This window comes from Rhinoraja longicauda, chromosome 4 (assembly GCF_053455715.1).
Source record: "Rhinoraja longicauda isolate Sanriku21f chromosome 4, sRhiLon1.1, whole genome shotgun sequence".
Lineage (NCBI taxonomy): Eukaryota > Metazoa > Chordata > Chondrichthyes > Rajiformes > Arhynchobatidae > Rhinoraja > Rhinoraja longicauda.
The window spans coordinates 35676505-35702535 of record NC_135956.1 but is presented as its reverse complement, the minus strand read 5'-3'; the positions used below and the strand labels follow the sequence as shown (position 1 = coordinate 35702535).

Here is a 26031-nt window from a genome sequence, read left to right as displayed (position 1 = left end):
AAGAATATCCTTCCTCAAATTTGGAGACCAAAACTGCACACAGTACTCCAGGTGCGGTCTCACCAGGGCCCGGTACAACTGTAGAAGGACCTTTTTGCTCCTATACTCAACTCCTCTTGTTACGAAGGCCAACATTCCATTGGCTTTCTTCACTGCCTGCTGAACCTGCATGCTTCCTTTCATTGACTGATGCACTAGGACACCCAGATCTCGTTGAACTCCCCCTCCTCCTAACTTGACACCATTCAGATAATAATCTGCCTTTCTATTCTTACTTCCAAAGTGAATAACCTCACACTTATCTACATTAAACTGCATCTGCCATGTATCCGCCCACTCACACAACCTGTCCAAGTCACCCTGCAGCCTTATTGCATCTTCCTCACAATTCACACTACCCCCCAACTTAGTATCATCTGCAAATTTGCTAATGGTACTTTTAATCCCTTCGTCTAAGTCATTAATGTATATCGTAAATAGCTGGGGTCCCAGCACCGAACCTTGCGGTACCCCACTGGTCACTGCCTGCCATTCCGAAAGGGACCCATTTATCCCCACTCTTTGCTTTCTGTCTGTTAACCAATTTTCTATCCATGTCAGTACCCTACCCCCAATACCATGTGCCCTAATTTTGCCCACTAATCTCCTATGTGGGACCTTGTCGAAGGCTTTCTGAAAGTCGAGGTACACCACATCCACTGACTCTCCCTTGTCAATTTTCCTAGTTACATCCTCAAAAAATTCCAGTAGATTTGTCAAGCATGATTTCCCCTTCGTAAATCCATGCTGACTCGGAATGATCCCGTTACTGCTATCCAAATGCTCAGCAATTTCGTCTTTTATAATTGACTCCAGCATTTTCCCCACCACTGATGTCAGACTAACTGGTCTATAATTACCCGTTTTCTCTCTCCCTCCTTTCTTAAAAAGTGGGATAACATTTGCTATTCTCCAATCCACAGGAACTGATCCTGAATCTATAGAACATTGAAAAATGATCTCCAATGCTTCCACTATTTCTAGAGCCACCTCCTTAAGTACTCTGGGATGCAGACCATCAGGCCCTGGGGATTTATCAGCCTTCAGTCCCATCAGTCTACCCAAAACCATTTCCTGCCTAATGTGGATTTCCTTCAGTTCCTCCATCACCCTAGGTTCTCCAGCCCCTAGAACATTTGGGAGATTGTGTGTATCTTCCTCAGTGAAGACAGATCCAAAGTAACGGTTTAACTCGTCTGCCATTTCTTTGTTCCCCATAATAAATTCCCCTGCTTCTGTCTTCAAGGGACCCACATTTGCCTTGACTATTTTTTTCCTCTTCACGTACCTAAAAAAACTTTTGCTATCCTCCTTTATATTATTGGCTAGTTTACCCTCGTACCTCATCTTTTCTCCTCGTATTGCCTTTTTAGTTAACTTTTGTTGCTCTTTAAAAGAGTCCCAATCCTCTGTCTTCCCACTCTTCTTTGCTATGTTATACTTCCTCTCCTTAATTTTTATGCTGTCCCTGACTTCCCTCGTCAGCCACAGGTGTCTCTTACTCCCCTTAGAGTCTTTCCACCTCTTTGGAATAAATTGATCCTGCAACCTCTGCATTATTCCCAGGAATACCTGCCATTGCTGTTCTACCGTCTTCCCTGCTAGGGCCTCCTTCCAATCAATTTTGGCCAGCTCCCGCCTCATGCCTCTGTAATCCCCTTTGCTATACTGTAATACCGACACTTCCGATTTTCCCTTCTGCCTTTCCATTTGCAGAGTAAAACTTATCATGTTGTGATCACTGCCTCCTAATGGCTCTTTTACCTCTAGTCCCCTTATCAGATCAGGATCATTACACAACACTAAATCCAGAATTGCCTTCTCCCTGGTAGGCTCCAGTACAAGCTGTTCTAAGAATCCATCTCGAAGGCACTCTACAAACTCTCTTTCCTGGGGTCCATTTCCAACCTGATTTTCCCAGTCAACCTGCATGTTGAAATCTCCCATAACCACCGTAGCATTACATTTTTGACACGCCAATTTTATCTCCTGATTTAACTTGCACCCTAAGTCGAGGCTACTGTTTGGGGGCCTATAGATAACTCCCATTAGGGTCTTTTTACCCTTACAATTTCTCATTTCTATCCATACTGATTCAACATCTCCTGATTCTATGTCACCCCTTGCAAGGGAATGAATATCATTCCTTACCATCAGAGCAACCCCACCCCCTCTGCCCACCTGTCTGTCTTTTCTATACGTTGTGTACCCCTGAATATTCAGTTCCCAGCCCTGGTCCTCTTGTAGCCATGTCTCAGTGATCCCTACAACATCATACTTGCCCATGACTAACTGAGCCTCAAGCTCATCCACTTTATTTTTTATACTACGCGCATTTAAGTACAACACTTTAACTTCTGTATTTACCTCCCCTCTCACATCGTTCACAATTGGCCCTGCCCTTAATTTCTTTTCCGCTCTAGAACTTCTGTTCCCATTCTTCCGAGAGTCTTTTGCAATATCTCCTGTATTCCCTTTTACCTCATCTTCATATTCACAATTTGTTAACCCCTCCCCCCCACTACTTAGTTTAAAGCCACAGGTGTCACACTAGCAAACCTGCCTGCCAGAATGTTTGTCCCCCTGCTGTTAAGATGCAACCCGTCCCTTTTGTACAAGTCACCCCTAGCCCAGAAGAGATCCCAGTGGTCCAGAAATCTAAATCCCTGCTCTCTGCACCAGTCCCTCAGCCATAAATTCATACCCTCTATCTCTCTGTTCCTGGCCTCACCAGCACGAGGTACCGGTAGCAGTCCAGAGATAACTACCTTCGACGTCCTACTTCTCAGCGTTTTTCCCAACTCTCTAAACTCCCGCTGTAGCACCTCCTTCCTCTTCCGCCCGACGTCATTCGTGCCCACGTGCACAACGACTTCAGGTTGATCGCCTTCCCTCGCTAGGATTTTCTGAAGCCGGTCTGTGATGTGTTGAACCCTGGCACCAGGGAGGCAACAGACCATCCTCAAGTCCCTCCTGCTGCCACAGAATCTTCTGTCCGTCCCTCGGACTATGGAGTCACCGACCACTACGGCTCTTCCAGACTTTGGTCTCCCCTGTCGAGTATCCTTGCCAACAGGTCCGCCACTCGGACTGGAAACGTCTTCTGCCCCGACAGTTCCCAAGAGGGTATACCTATTTGCAATAGGCACAGCCACTGGGGTCTCCTGTAGTCTATGTCCACTCCCCCCGGAAACAGTCTCCCACCTTCGCTCGACCTGGACCCTTGGCGTGACAGCCTCACAATAGGTCCTGTCGAGGAAACTCTCGCATTCGCAGATGGCCCTGAGGTCATCCAACTGCCTCTCCAACTCCACCACACGTCCCTTCAGGAGCTGCACCTGGACACAGTTCTTGCAGGTGTAGCTCCCAGAAGCTCCAGCGACGTCCCCGTCTTCCCACATCCTGCAGGAAACACACCGCACCAACTTTTCCGCCATCACCTTGTGCCTATAACCAGCTCTGGCTTAAAACAATTGTATCCTCCTCACCTCAGCCTCCTCGCCGAAGACTCGCAGCCAAAGACTCGCACTTCCCTCACTGGGCTGCACCCTTTTGTAAGCCTTGCTTATATCACCAATTAAATTGCCTGATTGTCCAATTTACCTGACTTCTCTCTTAAACTGCCTGTTGAACTGTGATTAGCACTTACTTTACTGCTCAGCCAACGGGCGTCCTTGCTCTGCTCCCGAACTTTTCAAATTGACTACTAGCTTCCTTTTGGCGCTCTTTTTAAACTGCCTGTTGAACTGTGATTAGCACTTACTTTACTGCTCAGCCAACGGGCGTCCTTGCTCTGCTCCCGGACTTTTCAAATTGACTACTAGCTTCCTTTTGGCGCTCTTTTTAAACTGCCTGTTGAACTGTGATTAGCACTTACTTTACTGCTCAGCCAACGGGCGTCCTTGCTCTGCTCCCGGACTTTTCAAATTGACTACTAGCTTCCTTTTGGCGCTCTTTTTAAACTGCCTGTTGAACTGTGATTAGCACTTACTTTACTTTACTGCTCAACCAAGGATCCTACTAAAATGATGGACTCGTCTCCAAAAGGCTGGTCAATGTTCCAAAATTAAGAGTTTCATAACATCAGTTAAGTAGTTTAAATTCAACTAACAAAATAAATCAGGAATTTAAAAAAACAGATCAGATCATCACCCCCATATCCTTCTTCTCCTCAGGAACAATGACTTGCTTCCACTTCAGTTCTGAAGAGATTTTGCACACCAGAATACCAAAATCTGGACAGAACAGAATCCTCGTCCAATGGCAAGTAGGTCCAAGATAATTGCAGATGACATTTTGCTGCACAGGGTTAGTGCACACGGGTATATGAATCTTACATTCACAGATGTCTGACCCTAAATGTTTCCCTTTTCCTTCAGGCATGAAGGATGACTTGCTGCAGGTTGAGAGGTAACCGATGAAGCCAATGTGAGAACTGGCTGAATCAGCTGAATGTGCCTTTTTGGGATGGGGAGGTAGATCAGTTGAGAAATGGTGCACACCTTGCATCATTTATGAGGGCTTCTATATATTCCTGATGCAAGGACTTAAGTTTGTCTATGTCAACCAAAATGTTCTTTCCTTGTTTTAACCTGTCATAAGCCAGGGATTCCATGAATATGGAAGGTTGTTATTGTTTAGAGAAGCTTTGAATCTGTTCACCTCGGTGTCGTAATTGCTGTGTGATTGCAGATTCTGATGTCCGCCAAATAATTGATATGGCCCGAAATGAAAATAAAAAAGCAATCTTGCCAAAACACTTTCCCCTGTCTCCCCACACCCAATGCACCAGTCCTTCCTCTCCTAACTGCCTCCCTCCGTCTCCCAATTCTCAGAATTCAGAATTTCCAAAGAAATCGTGGGAACTCGGTACTGACCGCGTGGTGCACAGACAACAATCTCTTCCTGAATGTGGAGAAAACAAAGGAGATTGTTGTCGACTTCAGGAGAACGCACACCCAACACCCCCACCCACTGACCATCAATGGTGCTACTGTGGAGCAGGTGAGCAGCACCAAATTCCTGGGGGTGAACATCACCGAGGATCTCTCCTGGAGCAACAACATCACGTCCATCGCCAAGAAAGCCCAGCAGCGCCTCTACTTCCTCCGCAAACTGAAGAGAGCGGGAGCGCCCACACCCATCATGTACACTTTTTACCGAGGCGCCATCGAGAGCATCCTCAGCAGCTGCATCACTGTGTGGTTCGGCAGCTGCACAGCCTCCAGCCGCAAGACCCTGCAGCGCATAGTGAACACTGCTGAGAGGATCACTGGCGCCTCACTCCCAACACTCCTGGTCCTTTACACCACCCGCCTCACCCGCAAAGCATTGAGCATTGTGGGTGACCCCTCCCACCCCTCCAACAGCCTCTTCACCCTCCTGCCTTCAGGGAGAAGGTTTCGCAGCCTGAGGTCGAGCACCACCCGACTAAAGAACAGTTTTTTCCACCAGGCTGTCAGGATGCTGAACTCTCTCCCCTCCCTTCCTCCTCTCTCCCCTGCCCCCATTGGACCTGGACTTTAACACCCCACACACACGCACATCCAGCACCAGACACTTTTTTTTTTTTAACGCATTTGAAGTGACTATATCTTATATTTTATGTTGATTGTTGTTTGCTGTGCCTTTTTAATTTTAACTTAGTTTTATGCACTTTGTTCCTCGGGATTGTGGGAAACGGTATTTCGATTTTCTGTCTGTGTAAACTGGCTGAGGATTGACAATAAAATTGACTTTGACTTGACTTGACTTGAACTCGGTACTGGCCAACATCCACAGATTGTAATCTCCTGTTGATCTGCAGACTAGTTGGTAGTTCTGGTGTGCAATTTCTTGGCAGACAAAATAAGATTCATCCTGTAAGAGCTGGAGCATTCACTCAGCAGACATCATCACTTGGCAAACACAATGACCTTAACCTTACAGGGACTCTGATCCTTATACTCATGAGGTCTCTGAAACCCATAAACTTTAGAAGTTTCCGTCGCCAGCATGCCTCTCCAACTCACCAACCTGGCTCAAATTTCTTTTTTTTTTTTAAATGTATCTTGGTACACGTGCAAATAATACATTAGGGCCAATACCAACTGCAACTCCAGACTCACCAATGTGGTTGCCTTAACTGCCTTTTCAGTTCAGGTACAATTAGGTGTGGATGATAAACACCAGTTTTGATTGTGAAATTTATATCCTGTGAACTCAGCCCGGTCAATCACAAGCACAGCCCTCCCCTGCATCAAAAGCATCTACAAGATTGGTTGCCTGAAGAACACAACATCCATCATCAAGGATCTTCACCATCTGGTCCATGCCCTCTTTCCATTGTCAAAGGGCAACAAGCAGCAACAAAATATCTGCCTTATTACTATGACTATCCTCTCAGCTAATGAACCACTACTATAGACAATAGACAATAGGTGCAGGAGTAGGCCATTCAGCCCTTCGAGCCAGCACCGCCATTCAATGCGATCATGGCTGATCACTATCAATCAGTACCCCGTTCCTGCCTTCTCCCCATACCCCCTCACTCCGCTATCCTTAAGAGCTCTATCCAGCTCTCTCTTGAAAGCATCCAACGAACTGGCCTCCACTGCCTTCTGAGGCAGAGAATTCCACACCTTCACCACCCTCTGACTGAAAAAGTTCTTCCTCATCTACGTTCTAAATGGCCTACCCCTTATTCTCAAACTGTGGCCCCTTGTTCTGGACTCCCCCAACATTGGGAACATGTTATCTGCCTCTAATGTGTCCAATCCCCTAATTATCTTATATGTTTCAATAAGATCCCCCCTCATCCTTCTAAATTCCAGTGTATACAAGCCCAATCGCTCCAGCCTTTCAACATACGACAGTCCCGCCATTCCGGGAATTAATCTAGTGAACCTACGCTGCACGCCCTCCATAGCAAGAATATCCTTCCTCAAATTTGGAGACCAAAACTGCACACAGTACTCCAGGTGCGGTCTCACCAGGGCCCGGTACAACTGTAGAAGGACCTCTTTGCTCCTATACTCAACTCCTCTTGTTACGAAGGCCAACATTCCATTGGCTTTCTTCACTGCCTGCTGAACCTGCATGCTTCCTTTCATTGACTGATGCACTAGGACACCCAGATCTCGTTGAACTCCCCCTCCTCCTAACTTGACACCATTCAGATAATAATCTGCCTTTCTATTCTTACTTCCAAAGTGAATAACCTCACACTTATCTACATTAAACTGCATCTGCCATGTATCCGCCCACTCACACAACCTGTCCAGGTCACCCTGCAGCCTTATTGCATCTTCCTCACAATTCACACTACCCCCCAACTTAGTATCATCTGCAAATTTGCTAATGGTACTTTTAATCCCTTCGTCTAAGTCATTAATGTATATGTTAAATAGCTGGGGTCCCAGCACCGAACCTTGCGGTACCCCACTGGTCACTGCCTGCCATTCCGAAAGGGACCCATTTATCCCCACTCTTTGCTTTCTGTCTGTTAACCAATTTTCTATCCATGTCAGTACCCTACCCCCAATACCATGTGCCCTAATTTTGCCCACTAATCTCCTATGTGGGACCTTGTCGAAGGCTTTCTGAAAGTCGAGGTACACCACATCCACTGACTCTCCCTTGTCAATTTTCCTAGTTACATCCTCAAAAAATTCCAGTAGATTTGTCAAGCATGATTTCCCCTTCGTAAATCCATGCTGACTCGGAACGATCCCGTTACTGCTATCCAAATGCTCAGCAATTTCGTCTTTTATAATTGACTCCAGCATTTTCCCCACCACTGATGTCAGACTAACTGGTCTATAATTACCCGTTTTCTCTCTCCCTCCTTTCTTAAAAAGTGGGATAACATTTGCTATTCTCCAATCCACAGGAACTGATCCTGAATCTATAGAACATTGAAAAATGATCTCCAATGCTTCCACTATTTCTAGAGCCACCTCCTTAAGTACTCTGGGATGCAGACCATCAGGCCCTGGGGATTTATCAGCCTTCAGTCCCATCAGTCTACCCAAAACCATTTCCTGCCTAACGTGAATTTCTATATTGAACAACAAAGGGACAAAGCACTGAAGTTAGTGCATGTAGGACTATTACAGACTGAGCTAGCTGAGTCCTAAAGAACACAACTGCCAAGTTGAACCAACATCTTCTATATACTAAAACTCTCGTTTGTTTGTTTGTTTCTGAACTACAGCCAAAACGGTACATAATAGCACGACAATTTTAGGCCCACCTTACTCACCATCGTCCCTTTGGTGATAATGGAAGAAGTTTCATTGAAATCGGTTATATTTTTTAAGTTATTCACATTTTAACGTTTAAAGGGAGGGAGGGAGGATAAGGGGGGTTGAGGGGGATGGAGTGGGGGGGAGGGGAAGGGAGAAGGCAAGGGGAGGAGGGGGAGGATAAGGGGGGTTAGGGGTAGAGGGAGGGGAGGAGAGGGGGTGGGGGGAGGGGAAGGGGGGAGTAGGGGGGGGGGAGGGGGAGATGGGGGAGGAGGGGAGGAACGAATAACAGATAATGAAAAGTCAGAATACAGGAGGGAGATTGATAATCTGGTGGAGTGGTGCCAGAACAACAATCTTGCTCTCAATGTTAATTGACCATGGAGCTGATTATTACTTTCAGGAAGGGAAAGTACAGGGCCATACACCTGTCATTATCGGTGGGATGGTGGTGGGGAGAGTCAACAGCTTCAAGTTCTTGGGCATACACATCTCTGAATATCTGTCCTGGGTGCAGCATATTTATGCAATGTCAAAGAAGGGTCTCGACCTGAAACGACACCCATTCCTTCTCTCCAGAGATGCTGCCTGACCTGCTGAGTTACTCCAGCTTTTTGTGTCTACCTTCGATTTAAACCAGCATCTGCAGTTCTTTCCTACACAAAGAAAGCTCACTAATGTCTCTACTTCCTCAGCAGTTTGAGAAGATTTGGCATGTCGTCAATCTCGAGTGTACGATGGAGAGCATACTGACTTGTAGCATCACATCCAGGGTTGGCAAATTGAAAGCTCAGGAGGCTGCAAAAAAGGGGTGGGCATTCCCCAGTTCATCACGAGTGTCAACCATCCCACCATCAAATTGATCTACAGGAAATTCTACCTCAAGAAGGCAGCAAATATCATCAAAACCCCATACTACTCTGGCCAAGCTCTCATCCCACTGTCACCATCAGAATGGTACAGGAACTTGAGAACCTTTACCTCCAGGTTCAAGAACAGCTTCTTCCCTATCAAGCTCTGATACACCCAGAAACTATCAGCAACTATCAGGCTCTTATACACACAGAAACAAATTCTAATTTATTGTACATTTATTTCAACATAATCCAAAACCATTTACACCCTCGGCATTCCCTCTTCTTCCTTCCTCTGTCAGGCAGAAGATACAAAGGTTGAAAACATATACCACCGGATTCAGGAACAGCTTCTCCCCTGCTGCATCTACCAAACCATCCTTTCATAAGAGTGTAATCCTGGTCTTCCAAACCTTTCTCATTGTGGCCCATGTATTTGAACTTTCCCTGTAACTGTAACACTGTAACGCTATATTCTGCATTCTTGTATTTTTCACATTGCACCAATGTGTGGCTTAATTGAACTCATGTATAGTATGACTTGACCAGATAGCACAAAAACAATGTTTTTCAAACAACTTGTTACAACGATAAACAACGATAAACAAATGCCAACACCAATTTATTTGTTGTGTTGTTGCATTTAATTAACATGGAAAGCTGCAACAAGTAAGAATTATTATTCTGGTCTCAGAAATAATAATGACAATTTAAAAACTCGATCTCCTGCCCCCTCTGTGGAAGAATCTGTATGACCTTACAAGTCATCTCGGAATGTTCAAAACTAAAGTGAAAGCAAGCCTTCCTCAATCCTGGGAAACCGCCTAAGATGTCGACAATTTTTAAAGTGACAGTGTTATCCTAATATTGAACATTTTGTATCAAATTTGTTTAAGTAGTATACTGCAAGCAGCAACGTGACAATTACCAGATAACTTGTCTTAATAATGTTGGCTGAGAGACAAATATCAATTAGGCTGCTGAGAAGAACTTTGTTGCTCTTTTCCGAAAGACTGCTATTCAATATAAACAAACATTTAATAATCATAATCATACTTTATTAGCCAAGTATACGAGGAATTTGATTTGCCATACAGTCATACCAATAAAAAGCAACAAGACATACAAAATACATTGTAACATAAACATCCACCACAGCGACTCCTCAACATTCCTCCCTGTGATAGGAATAACAAAAAAGACGAAAAGACAGACAGACCATTGGCGAGGCTGCCATCACTCACGGCGCCACCCGGTGGTTATTGCTTCAAATCTAAGGCAAAGAAAAAATGAAAAGTGAGCTGTAAATAAATATCATAAATGAAATTGAAAGTATTCAGCAATGAGTTGGCAATTGCCATTAGCCAGAAGTTAAGAAAATAATACATATGACATACAGAGGCAAAGACGCCCAGGCCCATTTCGATGTTGTCCCGATCTTGGCCCAGGTGCTCCCATGTTACTGACCCAATACAGGCCATGGTGGTCGTTTCTCTGAAGTACTAGTTACTGAAGTGTGCTAGCTGGTGGTGTGCCAGATAACCAATATTTTACTGATAATAAGAAATTACCTACACAATAAGATTCGCAATGGTTATTCTATATAAGCCTGCAGAGCAAGTACTTTGTTAAGGGAAGTGTGGAGAGAACTTATTGGGAGTCCACCTACAAGAAAAATATATAAAAATTGTATTCTATTATAGTCAAGAACTGAAGTACACATTGAGAATGAATAGAAGGTTGGATAAAACAAATTAATAATCTCTTGCCTTATTAAGTTAGTAACACCTGTTCATAAGTCAACAACTCTGCACTCATAACCTTTGGAGAGTGCAATCTTTCAAAATTTATATATTTCTTGTGCATTCAATCCAAACCAGCATATCAAACTAACCTACACACATCATAATGATGTGTATCTCACAGTGGTCTCCCCACAAAGATGAAAGTGTAGATAGTCCACCATTGCAAAATGAAACTTAATTTATTCCAAGGCATAAATCTCACTACAACCGCACTACAATCTACTAGCAGCAAACCAGCATTCAGGAAAGGAGAAACTAATTTCTGTATGGAATTATTTATTGATGTCACTGAAAGTAGTTTAATCAGATAATTGGACATTCAAAACTTCACAAACATTAAGCTTTGCATGCAATTACTTTTATGATGGCAACTTTCCAATATCAAGATGACTTGCATCTAATCAGAATTCAAACCATTAGCTTAAAGAAAAATATAGAATTCATGGAAAATTTACAATAAAAGAGACCATTACACCCAATGTGTCGAAAAAGAGCTGCCCGGTTTAACCCTACCTTTCAGCACGAGGTCTGCAGCCATCGACCCAGCTCTAAATACTAATCCTAGTACTGTGCTTTATAAATACAATGAGGGTTTCTGCCTCTTTCATGCTTTCAGGCATTGATTCCTACCACTCTATGGTTGTGAAAGCACTTCCTTTTCTAATCCTACTAATTGCTTTGAAATTATGATTTTTCAGCCCCCAGCAAAGGGAAATCGGTCCTTCCCAGACCCATCATAATTTTATACATCACTAATAAGCCTTTCTTCAGTTTCCTTTCTCCCCTCCCCCCCACCTCTCCCAAAGTAATGCATTTTTCCTCGGCTTCAATTTTCCAAACTTTGGAAAATCCTCATAAATCTGTTGCCGCAGCGCTCCTAAACCAGCACAATCAGCAGAAACATTGTCATTCACTTTGTTTAAACCCACGATGTCTGTTTCCCGTGCACTGTTTAAACTCTCTAGGATCACTCCTGACAATAGTGATTCTTGAAAGATCACTACTAATGCCTCCACAATCTCTAAAGTTACCTCTTTCAGAACCCTGTAGGGTAGCTCATCTGGTCCAAGTGACCTATCCACCTTCAGACCTTCCAGCTTCATAAGCACCTTCTCTTTAGTAACAGCAACTCCACTAACATTTGCTCCCTAACTCTCTTGAATTTCGGGCACGTTGCTGGTGTATTCTGCTGTGAAGACTGATGCAAAAAACATATGCAGTACATCTGCCATTTCTTTACTCCCCATTACTACTTAATTTCTTTATTCACCATTATTATTATTTTTACTGCATTTAGAATTTTAAACAAGCCAACATTTTGTTAAAAATATTAATACTACATAATTACAGAATATTATATGGTGCAGCGGTAGACCTACTGCCTTACAGAGACCCGGGATCAATCCTGACTACGGGTGCTAGTCAGAATGGAGTTTGTATGCTCTCCCCATGACCTGTGTGGGGTTTCTCCGAGATCTTCAGTTTCCACCCACACTCCAAAGACATACAAGTTTGTAGGTTAATTGGTGGTGTAAATGTAAAATTGCCCCTAATGTGTAGGATAGTGTTAATTTGCGGGGATCGTTGGTCGGTATGGACTTGATGGGCCAAAGGGCCTGTTTCCCCGCGTTGTATCTTTCTCTCTAAATTAAAAATTACCATCACATTATATGGGATAACGTCCCCAAAGCTCCCTCTTTGCAGACAGTGAGTCGTAAAAGATATAGGATTGTAGAGCTCTGCAGCAGGGAACCACACCTCTTGACCCAACTTGTCCATGCCAACCAAGTTCCCCAACAGAGCTAGTCCCTCTTGCCCAGCTCATTGCCTTCCAAACTTTAACTTTCCATGTACCCATCTAAATGTATTTTGAAATGTCGTAATTTTATTTGCCTTTACCACTTCCATTGGGCACCATCTTAAAATTATTTCCTCTAGTTTTGGACTCCCCTACCCTGTAGCCATTGACCTTATCTATACCCCTTGATTTTATATACCTTTATCAAAGTATAAGGATTTCATATACCTCCAAAGCTCCAGAGAAAAAAGACCTAATTTCTCCGTATAAATTAAACTCCCAAACCCAATAACATCCATCTAAATCTTTTTTGTAACCTTTTCATTTTAATGACACCCTTCCTATACCTCTCTGTGACCAATAAAAAAAACCTGTTCATTTGCATGCAAATAAAATTCAAGCAGTAAGCCTGAAAACAGGCTGATGTGGTGTCTGCAGACAATTAGCTAAATGTACTAAATTGGCTGGAAAAAAAGTAAAAAGTTGGAATAATAGGTAGTTTTTAAGTCAGTCATCCAGCACTTTGCTCCAACTCATCTTGGTAACCAAAATACCATATCAATGCTAGTCCTATTTGCCTACATTTGGCCTATATCCATCCAAATCTTTCCTATCCATATGCCTGTACAAATGCCTTTTTACATGTTGTTATTGTAGCTGCCTTATCTTCCTCTGGCATTCAATTTCATCTACCCACTATCCTCTGTGTGAAAATGTTGCCCCTGAGATTCCTACTAAAATTTTCCCCTCTCACCTTAAACCTATCCCCTCAATTCTTGATTTTGCTACCATAGAAAAAAGATGCTGTGTCCCTTGTGATTTTATACCCCTCTGTATGTTCATCCCTAGTTGTTCTGCACTCCAAGGAATAGTCCGAGCCTGTCCAAACTCTCCCTATAGCTCAGACCCTCTAGTCATGGCAACTTGCTCAGAAATCTTCTCCACTCTTTTCAATTCAATGACATCTTTCCTATATGCCATCTGCCCTGCACTTCTATGACTCCCCAAAGTGCAACACCTCTCACTTATCTGAATTAAACTCTATTTGCCATTCTTCAGCCCACTTGGCCAGCTGTCTAGATACCACCCATTTTAGTTTCATCTGCAACTTACTTATCATGCCTTGTACACTCATCCTATTTGTTGATATAGACAACAAGCAGTCATGGGCCCCATCACTGACCCTTGAGGCCCACCTCAAAATCACCAGCCTCATAAAAACAACCTTCCACCAACATCCTCTACTTCGTACCAATATGAACCAATTCTCTATCCAGTTAGTTAAGTCTACCTGGATACCATGCAAATGAATCTTCCAGCAGTTTAGAAGAAGGTAGAAAGAAAAATGATCCAAGATAATGAGTGTAAAGCAGTTTGGAGTAAGTAACATTATCATGCTAATGATTTGAAGCTGGATAGATAATGGTAATATAGGAATGGAATAGGAAATGGAAGGTAATACAAGAAGATGTTAGAAACAATGTAAAGTAGACGGGTGAAGAGGCAAATGAACGTTAACAATCAAACATAAGCAAATGTACCTTGGTTAGCAAAGCAAAACGACCTACATTTTAGAAAACAAACTGAAGTAGAAAGAAAGCAAAAATAATGCAGGTGAACAAATCATTTAAAGCAGTACACTTTGGAAAAGTAATTAAAATATTAAATTCCAACAAATGTATTTACTGAAGTATGGAATTCTAAACAAGTGAAATTTATATTGAGACTATTATCGGCCTTTACTGTCCACGGAGTATGTATGTGACAGATGGAAGGCAGAGGAGATTAAATGACAAGGGAGATGCGAGAACAAGGTGAGAGGGCTGATGGAAAAAGGAAAGGATTAAATGGCTCTTCTGTTTGAGCTTGTATTGAATTTCCTTGAAACACAGCCGAGACTGAGGACAGAAGTTGTGAGAGTGACAGAGAACGAAAGAGATTTCTGAGTCAGTCAGTAAAGGTCGGAGAGCAGGAGCAAGGACGGCAGTTGGCTGGAAGCAAGTAAGTGATAATTTGCAGGTAAAAGGTCCGTTTAAAAAGAGCGCCAAAGGGACGCTAGCAGTCAGTCAGTAAAAGTCGGAGAGCAGGAGCAAGGACGACCGTTGGCTGGAAGCAAGTAAGTGATAATTTGCAGGTAAAAAGTCAGTTTAAAAAGAGCGCCAAAGGGACGGTAGCAGTCAGTCAGTCAGTGAAGCGCATACCTCCAAGCTCGTCAGGAAGGCAGGATAGAAGTGAGTATTTGGATTGGCTGATCAATTAAATTAGAAGTTTGGTAAATTGGCCAGTTAGGTAATTTAGTGGCTGATATAAACAAGGCATGCACAAGGGGTGCAGCCCTGTTGAGGGAAGTGCCCTGTGAGAAAAGCGCGAGTCTTTGACTGCGAGTTTAAGTGCCCTGTGAGAAAAGTGTGAGTCTTTGACTGCGAGTCTAAGTGCCCTGTGAGAAAAGTGCGAGTCTTCAGCTGCGAGTCTTCGGCGAGGAGGCTGAGGTGCGGAGGTTACACTTGTTTTTAAGCCTGATTTGTTTTTTGACACTAAAGTAATGGCGGGCAAGTTGGTGCAGTGTGTTTCCTGCAGGATGTGGGAAGGTAGGGACACCGCAGGATTTTCTGGGAGCTACACCTGCAAGAACTGTGTCCAGGTGCAGCTCCTGAATGAACGTGTGGTGGTGTTGGAAAAGCAGCTGGATGACCTCAGGGCCATCCGGGAATGCGAGAGTTTCCTGGATTTGACCTACTGTGAGGCTATCACGCCAAGGGTGCAGGTTGAGCGAAAGTGGAAGACCGTTTCAAAGGGGAGTGAACGTGGACTACAGGAGACCCCGGTGGCTGTGCCTATTGCAACAGGTACACCCTCTTGGGAGCTGTCGGGGCAGAAGACGCTTCCAGTCCGAGCAGCGGACAGGTTGGTGGCTCTAATCCAGGCAAGGAGACTCGACCGGGGAGACCGAAGTCAGGAAGAGCCATAGTAGTGGGTGACTCCATTGTCCGAGGTACAGACAGCACATTCTGTGGCAGCAGGCGGGACTTGAGGATGGTCTGTTGCCTCCCTGATGCCAGGGTTCAAGACATCACGGACCGGTTTCAGAACATGCTGCGAGGGAAGGCGATCAACCGGACGTAGTTGTGCACGTGGGCACGAACGACGTCGGGAGGAAGAAGAAGGAGATACTGCAACGTGAGTTTAGAGAGTTAGGAAGAAGACTGAGAAGTAGGACGTCGAGGGTGGTTATCTCTGGACTGATACCTGTACCTCGTGCTGGTGAGGGCAGGAACAGAGAGATCGGGGATTATGAATGTATGGCTGAGGGGCTGGTGCAGGGAGCAGAGATTTAGATTTCTAGACCACTGGGATCTCTTCTGGGGTAGGGGTGACCTGTACAAAAGGGACGGGTTACACCTTAACAGCAGGGGGACCAACATTCTGGCAGACAGGTTTGCTAGTGCTACACGTGTGGCTTTAAACTAAGTAGTGGAGGGATGGGTTGACAAATAGGGAATATGAAGATGGAGTTAAAGGGGAAGCGAATACAGGAGAAATTGCAAAGGACTCTCGAATAAATGGGAAGGGAAGTTCTAGATGGGGTAAAAGAGTACGGTCAGGGCCAATTGTGACCGGTGTGAGAGGGGAGGTGAATACCGAAGTTAAAGTGTTGTATTTAAATGTGCGAAGTATAAAAAATAAAAAGTGGATGAGCTTGAGGCTCAGTTAGACATTGGCAAGTATGATGTGGGAATTACAGAGACATGGTTACAAGAGGACCAGGGCTGGGAACTGAATATTCAGGGGTACACAATGTATCGAAAAGGCAGACAAGTGGGCAGAGGGGGTGGGGTCGCTCTGTTGGTAAGGAATGATATTCACTCCCTTGCAAGGGGTGACATCGAATCAGGAGATGTCGAATCAGTATGGATAGAAATGAGGGATTGTAAGGGTAAAAAGACCCTAATGGGAGTTATCTACAGGCCCCCAAACAGTAGCCTCGACATAGGGTGCAAGTTGAATCAAAAGCTAAAATTGGCATGTCGCAAATGTAATGCTACGGTGGTTATGGGAGATTTCAACATGCAAGTAGACTGGGAAAATCAGGTTGGTAATGGACCCCAGGAAAGAGAGTTTGTGGCGTGCCTCCGAGATGGATTCTTAGAACAGCTTGTACTGGAGCCTACCAGGGAGAAGGCAATTCTGGACTTAGTGTTGTGTAATGAACCTCATCTGATAAGGGGACTCGAGGTAAAAGAGCCATTAGGAGGCAGTGATCACAACATGATAAGTTTTACTCTACAAATTGAGAGGGAGAAGGGAAAATCGGAAGTGTCAGTATTACAGTATAGCAAAGGGGATTACAGAGGCATGAGGCAGGAGCTGGCCAGAATTGACTGGAAGGAGGCCTTAGCAGGGAAGACGGTGGAACAGCAACGGCAGGTATTCCTGGGAATAATGCACATGTTGCAGGATCAATTTATCCCAAAGAGGAGGAAAGATTCTAAGGGGAGTAAGAGGCACCCGTGGCTGACAAGGGAAGTCAAGGACAGCATAAAAATAAAAAAGAAGTACCACATAACAAAGAAGAGTGGGAAGCCAGAGGATTGGGACTCTTTTAAAGAGCAACAGAAGATAACTAAAAAGGCAATACGGGGAGAAAAGTTGAGGTACGAGGGTAAGCAAGCCAATAATATAAAGGAGGATAGTAAAAGCTTTTTTAGGTATGTGAAGAGGAAAAAAATAGTCAAGGGAAATGTAGGTCCCTTGAAGACAGAAGCAAGAGAATTTATTATGGGGAACAGCACCGAGCCTTGGGCCACATCAATCTGAAGAAGGGTCTCGACCCGAAACGTCACCCATTTCTTCTCTCCAGAGATGCTGTCTGACCTGCTGAGTTACTCCAGCATTTTATGATACCTTCGTACCTCATCTTTTCTCCACGTTTTGCCCTTTTAGTTATCTTCTGTTGCTCTTTGAAAGAGTCCAAATCCTCTGGTTTCCCGCTCATTTTTGCTATGTTATACTTCTCTTTTATTTTTATATACTGTCCTTGACTTCCCTTCTCAGCCAGGGTCGCCTCTTACTCCCCTTAGAATCCTTCTTCCTCTTTCTACAGTTCTACTGCTTACTCTCCTAGTTTGCTTTAATGAAGAGCATATTTATTGGAGATTGCAGCTCAATCATATTTTAATACAAGAAACTTCCTCGGATATAAAAGTCACGTTTTTTAAAAAGCCTGACATTTTAGGTAATTTCTCATGATTCCGACATCAGCAGTTCCTTGCGTCTGTCATTTTCTTGTGCTCATTTCCTTCTCGAAGAAAATGTTTCAGACCAAGTGAAATCTAAATTCTAAAGACAACAGAGTTTAAAACCAAATAACCAAGTTACACCCCGCACACGGTCTCATCTTCACGCCAAACAAAAACAAGTGGAAATCATCAGCAGTTTGAATGGAAGATGTGACAAATAGACAGAATTAAACACTTACGATGTCTAAGGGCTGGGGTTCGCCGTGCACAGGATCCGAAGAATTTTGCAAAAGGCTGTGCTTTTTTTTGAGGCAGTAGTGAGGGGGGGGGTTAAGAATGGCAAAGCTTCCACTCCAGCTCCGGGATCAGGCACGCAAATTCCGCCACGCATGGGGCAGGTGGTGGAGGGCGAGGGGGTGAGTTGGCACGGCAGTAGCCTCCCCTCACACACGCCGCATCTCACAGAAAACAAGAAAGAAAGTTTCCTCAGCAAATCACTTGATAACTTTTTTTTTTGTTCAAAGGATTCTGGGAATAAGTCGGCTGTTTCTTTCGGTTTCCATCAGCCCACAAAAACACCATTATTTCCCCCTTCCCAACATCATTTCCTTCCAGAACAGCTCAGCTCTTCGCATCGCCGATTCGCCACCTCCTGGAGGAGGAAACGAAAAGCCGGCTCGCGCTCACGCTCGCGCCCCGCAAACCCACGCAGCGTAACGGGCGCGGGCACGAGGACACAAGGGCGCGCACTGCAACGCCCCGCAGCGTGACATTGGGCGCGCACCGCGACCGGCATGCGCGTTCGCTCCAATTTAAACGGGCGGAGGCGCCGCCGTGCGCGGTCCTGCTCCTTGGCTGGTGTCCGAGGCGCCGCCGGCGGGAACGCGCACGGTTAGGTGTACTGTGCACATACAACATAATCCGGTAAAGCAGACAAACACTGGAAATGGTCACAAACGATGCTAAAGGATCGAGTCAGATATTCAGCTGATCGACTGGCATATGGATAGAAAATTAATATTTCAGTGTGAAGAAGGCTCCTGACCCGAAACGTCCTCTGTCCTTCCTTCAATGGACAGAATTACTCCAGCGCATCGTGTCTTTTTGTTTTACACCAGCATTTTGTGTTTTAAACTAAGACCTTGACCAGGTTCTGTTGAAACCGAATAGGAAAAGAAAGAACTACAGGTGTTGGAAATTTAAAATAAAAACAGAAAATGTTGGAAAATCTCAGCAAGTCAGGTAGCGTCTGGAGAGAGAGAGATTACAGCTGTTTATTTTGTTTCAGATTTCCAGCAGCTGCTGTGCTCTGTATTAGTGTTTTTTTCTCTCCCATTAGAACATAAGAAATAGGAGCACGTGGAGCGATCAAATCTGCGCCACCTTTTAATAAGATCCAATCTTGCCCTCAACATCACTATTTTAATCCTTTACCACACCCCAAGGCTTCCTTGTTGTTATAATATCTTGTCACTCTCTGCCTTGAATATATTCAATGAATGTGCCTCCATTGCCCTCCAGATTTCTATGGAGCCTCTGAGAAGACATTTCGTCATCTCTCTCAATGATAACCCCCAATTCTGATCTATGTCCCTGGTTCCAGAAGCTCCTGTAAGGGAAATGTCCTCTCAGTATCCACCTTGTCAATTCCACTGTTGTGTATGAATTCAGTGAGATCATCTTTTTATTCTAAATTCCAATAGATACAAGCCAACCTCTACTTTCTTTATATATCCACCCCATTATCCCTGGAATCAACCTAGTGAATAATGTCACCTGGTGACCTAGTGACTAATAGTTAGCAATGCAAGCATACCCTTTAATATCAGCAATCTTGACTATGGTACACTTGATCCCTTCATCAAGTCACTAATATTCATTGTAAATGGCTGTTTTTTACTGCGTATGCCCATCATAATTTTGTATCTATCAACCTCTATCAACTTTCCTCCATTGTCCCCCCAACCTTCTCCACTCCAAGAAAAGCAAACCCATTTCTATCAGCATGATAAATGTACAAAACTATGTTCATAACTGTTCATAATATAAGAATATATTTTTGAAATAGATGAGAAGTTGCCCCTTGGGCCTGCTCTGTCATTATAGGATTATGGCTGATCCTTCCCTCAGATCCACCCACCTAGATAAAGGCTATATTATGTTATTGTATATTCTATGCACAGTCATGCACATAGTTTTGATTCAAGTAATATTAAAATATCACGGTGTCATCTGGAGGATGTACTGTGTAAACAAACACAAGTGATTGGGGTTTAAGAGTTAAATCTTTTTATTGTGCAGCTTTGTCTTTAGAGAATGTTTCCAGAAAGGCATTCATGCATAATGTAAGTGGTAGAAATATGATGATTGATTATTAAGATATGAGATTAAAGTAAGCAGAGCTGCAAATGTAGTGGCAAGATTTCAAGGTAAAGAAGAAGTTTGATGCTGAAAACTTTCTGTCACTCAGAATCATTAAGGAGTTGGTGCTTTTCCTGATTTGGCCTGACACTGCTCCTTGAGGTGGCCTACATCGTGTAGGACATATCTTTTCATGGCTCTTCCCAACAATCACTGAAGCCCTACCTGATCTCCAATACTACTTCATTGCAAACACCTACAGTGCTGCCACAACGTTTCAGAATGTGCTGAATAATTAATCACTCCCTGAACAATTCTTAACCTCCTGCAGCGTCAACATACTATAAAACCAGTACGAAGACTGTTCTGGAAGCTGCAAGTTACATTAAGCTGTATGTTACCAAGTTTAATAATAAAGAAATTTGAGATTTGTGACATCTTTTACATTGCATCAGCTCCAGGTAGTTTTTTTAACTTTTGTTACATATGCTACATATTCATTGTAGCAGTCCCAACCTCCTGCACTACTTTGTATCAGGCACACTCACCACACACACACACACACTGTGATTAGGTATGTAAGCACTTTTCAGTATCACTACGCCACACAGGCAAGGAGCTGAATAAAGGAGTAAATTAAGGCAACTGAAACAACCTGAATTGTGTCGTTATTATCAGGACATCAAACCCGAAGACACAACATGGTGGCAGCGGTGACTTTCGAGTAAAAACCCGCGCTATTGTGAATCGCTATTGTGAATTAGGAACAGCGGCTGCAGAGAAATTGATTTTTTTTGTGCACCCGCCTAACAACACAAGATGGCGGCCTCCACAGCAGCAATGAGCCTCCACCCTACGATGAACTGGGACGCCGATGATGTGGTGGAGGCGTTCAAGAAATTCAAACAAAAGAGCCAGCTGGCATTTAAAAGCTTCCTGAAAGGAACTGCAGATGAAGAGAAGGTCAGTTATATTTTACTATGGCTCGGGGAGAAGGGTCTAGACATTTTTAACAGTTGGAGCTTAACAGAGCCTGACTGCAATAATCCGGGAATAGTCCTTGAAAGGTTTGCGAACCATATGGAGCCCAAATCAAACCACAGAATCCATCGGTATGAGTTCCAAGGGCTAAGACAAGACCCACAAGAAACAACCGACACTTTCCTTTCGAGACTAAGGAACGTGGCCAAGAAATGCAGATTTGGTGATGAAGATGACAGAATTGTCGACCAGCTAATATGGGGGTGCGCCCACCAAGAGGTCCAAAAGTCCCTAATAGGGAAAGACACCCTCAACCTAAAAGACGCCGTAGATGCTGCCAGAGCTTTCGAAGCCACAAGGAAACAAATGTCCTCCCTCTGCCTTCAAGTTGGCTCATCTCAGAGCAGCACCAGAGTGAATATAGACGCTCTCTCAAAACGTGACCCTGGCTCCACCTTAAAGGCTCCAAAGCAGACATTTTCTAGGCATGCAAACAAACAAGCAAGCCAAAGAAGCTGCTGGAACTGCGGTACAGAGCATGCATTTGATGATCGCAGGGCGTGCCCAGCATACGGGACTACCTGCAACTCATGTGGGAGGCCTAACCACTGGAAGAAAATGTGTAGGTCAACAAAATCATACAGCACCAAGCCAAAGCAGCAATGGTCAAAGAACGATAGAAATACGAGAAGGAAACAAATACACGCACACGTCCAACAGGAAGAGGAGATAACCTCAGATACCTCTGAGGAAGAATTCCTTTCCGTTGGGACCATTGACGTCCACGAAATGGGAAACAGCAAAACACATAGCCTCATGGAGGTTGTAATCATGCGTGTTTTCATCTCTGCCGTATACTTGGATATCATCTGCTATCCCGATTGCCCCTTTACAGCCTTTGTATGTTTCATCTATTTTCCGCTGGAAGACATCTTGACTCACCTTCAGCCCGAATGGGAGTCTGTTTCGTCTCAACTGCCTGCCCGGTTCTGTCTCTATGATATATGATTTTGGGGTTCCAGCCCTACTGGTGATTTGTGCTGGGGTCCATTTCTTTGTTATTGGATCCTGAGCATGTACGTTTTGGCCTTGAAATAGTTCACAGTATGAAGCCAGTGATCCACCCACCCCGCCGTGTTCCCCTTGAACTGAAAGAGAGGCTAAGGGAACAACTAAACGAAATGGAAGAAAAGGGCATCATCACAGCAATAACTAAACCAACTGATTGGGTAAATTCAATTGTTATCAAAGAAAAGCCAAACGGAAAACTAAGGATATGCCTTGATCCCAGGGATCTGAACAATGCATTGAAGCGCGACCATTATCCAACTCCAACCCTTGAAGAGATCACACCCGCACTAGCCGGTTCCAAGGTGTTCAGCAAGCTGGATGCTAGCAATGGATATTGGAACGTCAAAATAGACCGGAAGTCATCAATGCTCACCACTTTCAACACGCCATTTGGCAGATTCAGATTCAACAGGCTCCCATTCGGGCTGAAGGTGAGTCAAGATGTCTTCCAGCGGAAAATAGATGAAACATACAAAGGCTGTAAAGGGGCAATCGGGATAGCAGATGATATCCAAGTATACGGCAGAGATGAAAACACGCATGATTACAACCTCCATGAGGCTATGGAAAAAACTCGAAGAGCCGGCATAAAGCTCAATGCAGACAAATGCATAATCAAAGAAAGGGAGTGCAAATTCTTTGGACTGATTTACTCTGCAGAAGGAGTGAAACCGGACCCTACAAAAGTGGATGCTATCAACCACATGGAGGAACCCAAAGACAAGAAACAGTTAAGAAGTTTCCTAGGGCTCATACAATACATGGGAGTCTTCATACCTAAGCTTGCTAATCATACAGCAAATCTCCGTGAATTGATGAAAGACGACGCTGAATTTGATTGGTGTGCTTCACATAGCCAAGATTTTGGGAAATTAAAACAACTCATCAGCAAAGAAACGATCCTGCAGTACTATGACAGACAGAAACCTGTAACACTCCAAGTTGATGCCTCCATGAGAGGAGTTGGAGCAGTACTGATACAAAATGGCCGACCTATTGCGTATGCATCCAAAGCACTCACTCCTACAGAATCAAGGTACGCAAACATAGAGAGAGAACTCTTAGCAGTAGTCTATGGCTGCGAGAAATTTCACACTTACCTATATGGAAGGTATTTCGACATCGAAACAGACCACCGCCCTCTAGAACAAATCGGGAAAAAAAACCTCACCAAAGCACCAGCCAGACTACAGAGACTATTACTGAGGCTACAGAGCTACGACTACAACATCAGATACAAGCCAGGAAAAGACCTGCTGCTAGCTGACGCCCTATCCAGACTATCAACACATGACAAACAAGAGATGGAAGGGCTGAGCATAAAGATCCACCACATTGTGAGTGTGACAAGCGTGAAGCTGGAACAGATTAAAGAGGAAACAGCCAGAGATGAAGAACTCCAGCTCCTCACCCAAATGGTAATACAGGGGTGGCCAGAAAAGAGACAACAAGTTCAGCCTATCCTCCGCGAATACTGGACCATCCGTGATGATATTTCGGTAGAGAATGGAGTCCTGCTGGCCGGATCACGAATCATCATACCCAAGTCCATGAAAAAAGAAATCCTCGAAAAGATCCACCAAGGACACTTAGGAATGGAAAAGTGCAGACTCCGTGCTAAATCCGCTGTGTACTGGATAGGCATGTACAAGGACATAGAAAAGCTGGTATCTACATGCCACATATGCCAAAAATACAGGAATTCACAACAGAAGGAGGAAATGACACCCAGTGATATCCCAAGCCGGCCATGGCAAACCATCGGAGCAGACCTGTTCACAGAGAACCAGCAATGGTATTTGATTATGGCCTGCTACTACTCCAAATTCCCATTTGTGAGAAACATAAAGGACTTGAAAGCTAAAACAATTGTGTCAATTGTTAGAGGGTTGTTTGCAGAGCAAGGAATACCTGAGCAGATCGTATGTGACAATGGAACCCAATTCACATCTCGGGAATTCAGAGAGCTGGCCACCGAATACGGGTTCAAAATCACAACATCTTCACCACATTACCCAAAGGGCCATGGGTTTATTGAAAGGCAAGTACAGACAGCCAAGAAAATACTAATAAAATGCCGAGAGGCAAAGGAGGATCCAAACCTGGCACTATTATCCTTACGGGCAACTCCACTAAAGGCTGACATGAAGTCTCCTGCAGAAATGCTAAATGGCAGGAAATACAAAACCACCCTGCCAAGCAAAATCCAACCCCCTATCGACCAAGAAGAAACAAGGGCAAAATTGGCAGCTGCCCAGGAGGAGGGGCTGAAACAATACAACAAAAATGCACAGTACTTGCCTGAACTATTTCAAGGCCAAAACGTACATGCTCAGGATCCAATAACAAAGAAATGGACCCCAGCACAAATCACCAGTAGGGCTGGAACCCCAAAATCATATATCATAGAGACAGAACCGGGCAGGCAGTTGAGACGAAACAGAATTCACATCCGCCCGACACCTGAAATGTCAACACCTGCAACTTCAAAGACAACACCAGCAACTCCTAGGACACCACCCACAGCAACAGCAACACCTGCCATTGATGACAACACATTCTCACAAACTGCTACCAGTGAGTTATATAGTCAACCAGCACCAACCAATGGCCAGGAAACGACTCAACAAGTCACCAATACATCGAGTGCAACACTGCAGGCAACAACCAGATCTACTAGATCCAGGAGCAACATCTTACCCCCAGCGCGTTATCGCTAGCACTGGAAGGGACAAGTCACAAGTCACGCCAAGACATGACTCTTGACTGGCTACGCACTACCTGAAAGAAAACAAGCTGCCATTATATATTTTGTTGTGTAGTATAGTAGAAAGCAGAATGCCATGAATGTGGGCAGAATAATCCCACGGTATCTGCTACAGGATTGCCACCCTCGCTCTGGAAATCCTCTAGTGTCACTAACTTTTATTCTTTTCTTTTGAGAAGGGGGGATGTTACATATGCTACATATTCATTGTAGCAGTCCCAACCTCCTGCACTACTTTGTATCAGGCACACTCACCACACACACACACACACTGTGATTAGGTATGTAAGCACTTTTCAGTATCACTACGCCACACAGGCAAGGAGCTGAATAAAGGAGTAAATTAAGGCAACTGAAACAACCTGAATTGTGTCGTTATTATCAGGACATCAAACCCGAAGACACAACAACTTTGCAGGGCAGTTGCATGAGAATCATCTCATTTTTGCAAAACATTGACTTTTATGTATTTGTATCAAAGTAATAGATGGAACAGAGTTTTCTTGCGCTCAGTTGCTATTGGATCTGGAAAGAGCTGAAATTGTTAAATAAACATTTATATAGTATATATTATGAAATACTAAGTCACTTTCATCGGCAACAGAACACTGAAGGAATTTTCGTAACTGAAAGACTTGTTTTTGCTTGACAGAAAGCAAATATATATCTTTTGAATTATATGGTAGTCCCATAATCTGTAGGTGGAGTTTTTAAATGTAATAGAATCATCAATTTATTTCTGATTGAGCATTGCTCACTCTGGCTCTTTGCTGGCTCAGAGAGCAAACCCAAGGAGTCATCAACCAATTAATTGAATTGTAGAAACAAAATATATCTTCCACCAAGTTAAAAAAAAATACAATCTCTCATTTGCACAGAAGTAAAAGTAAGTC

At 44.0% G+C, this 26031-nt stretch overlaps 1 protein-coding gene across 7 annotated transcripts in view; it reads right to left on the bottom strand.

The window, feature by feature from the left end:
* Positions 1–26031, bottom strand: part of LOC144592689 (DENN domain-containing protein 3-like) — a 132010-nt gene that overhangs the window by 77036 nt on the left and 28943 nt on the right. Inside the window, exons 1-2 of one of the 7 annotated variants that reach the window (XM_078397508.1) lie at positions 18198–18571; positions 10338–10391 (exon numbers count right to left, since the gene is read on the bottom strand). The exons of 5 other annotated variants lie outside the window; for them this stretch is intronic. The gene's annotated coding sequence lies outside the window, so the exon portion shown is untranslated. Of the gene's footprint in view, positions 1–10337; positions 10392–18197; positions 18572–26031 lie in introns of those variants that run through there. One more of the 7 variants, XM_078397509.1, reaches the window with a different exon arrangement.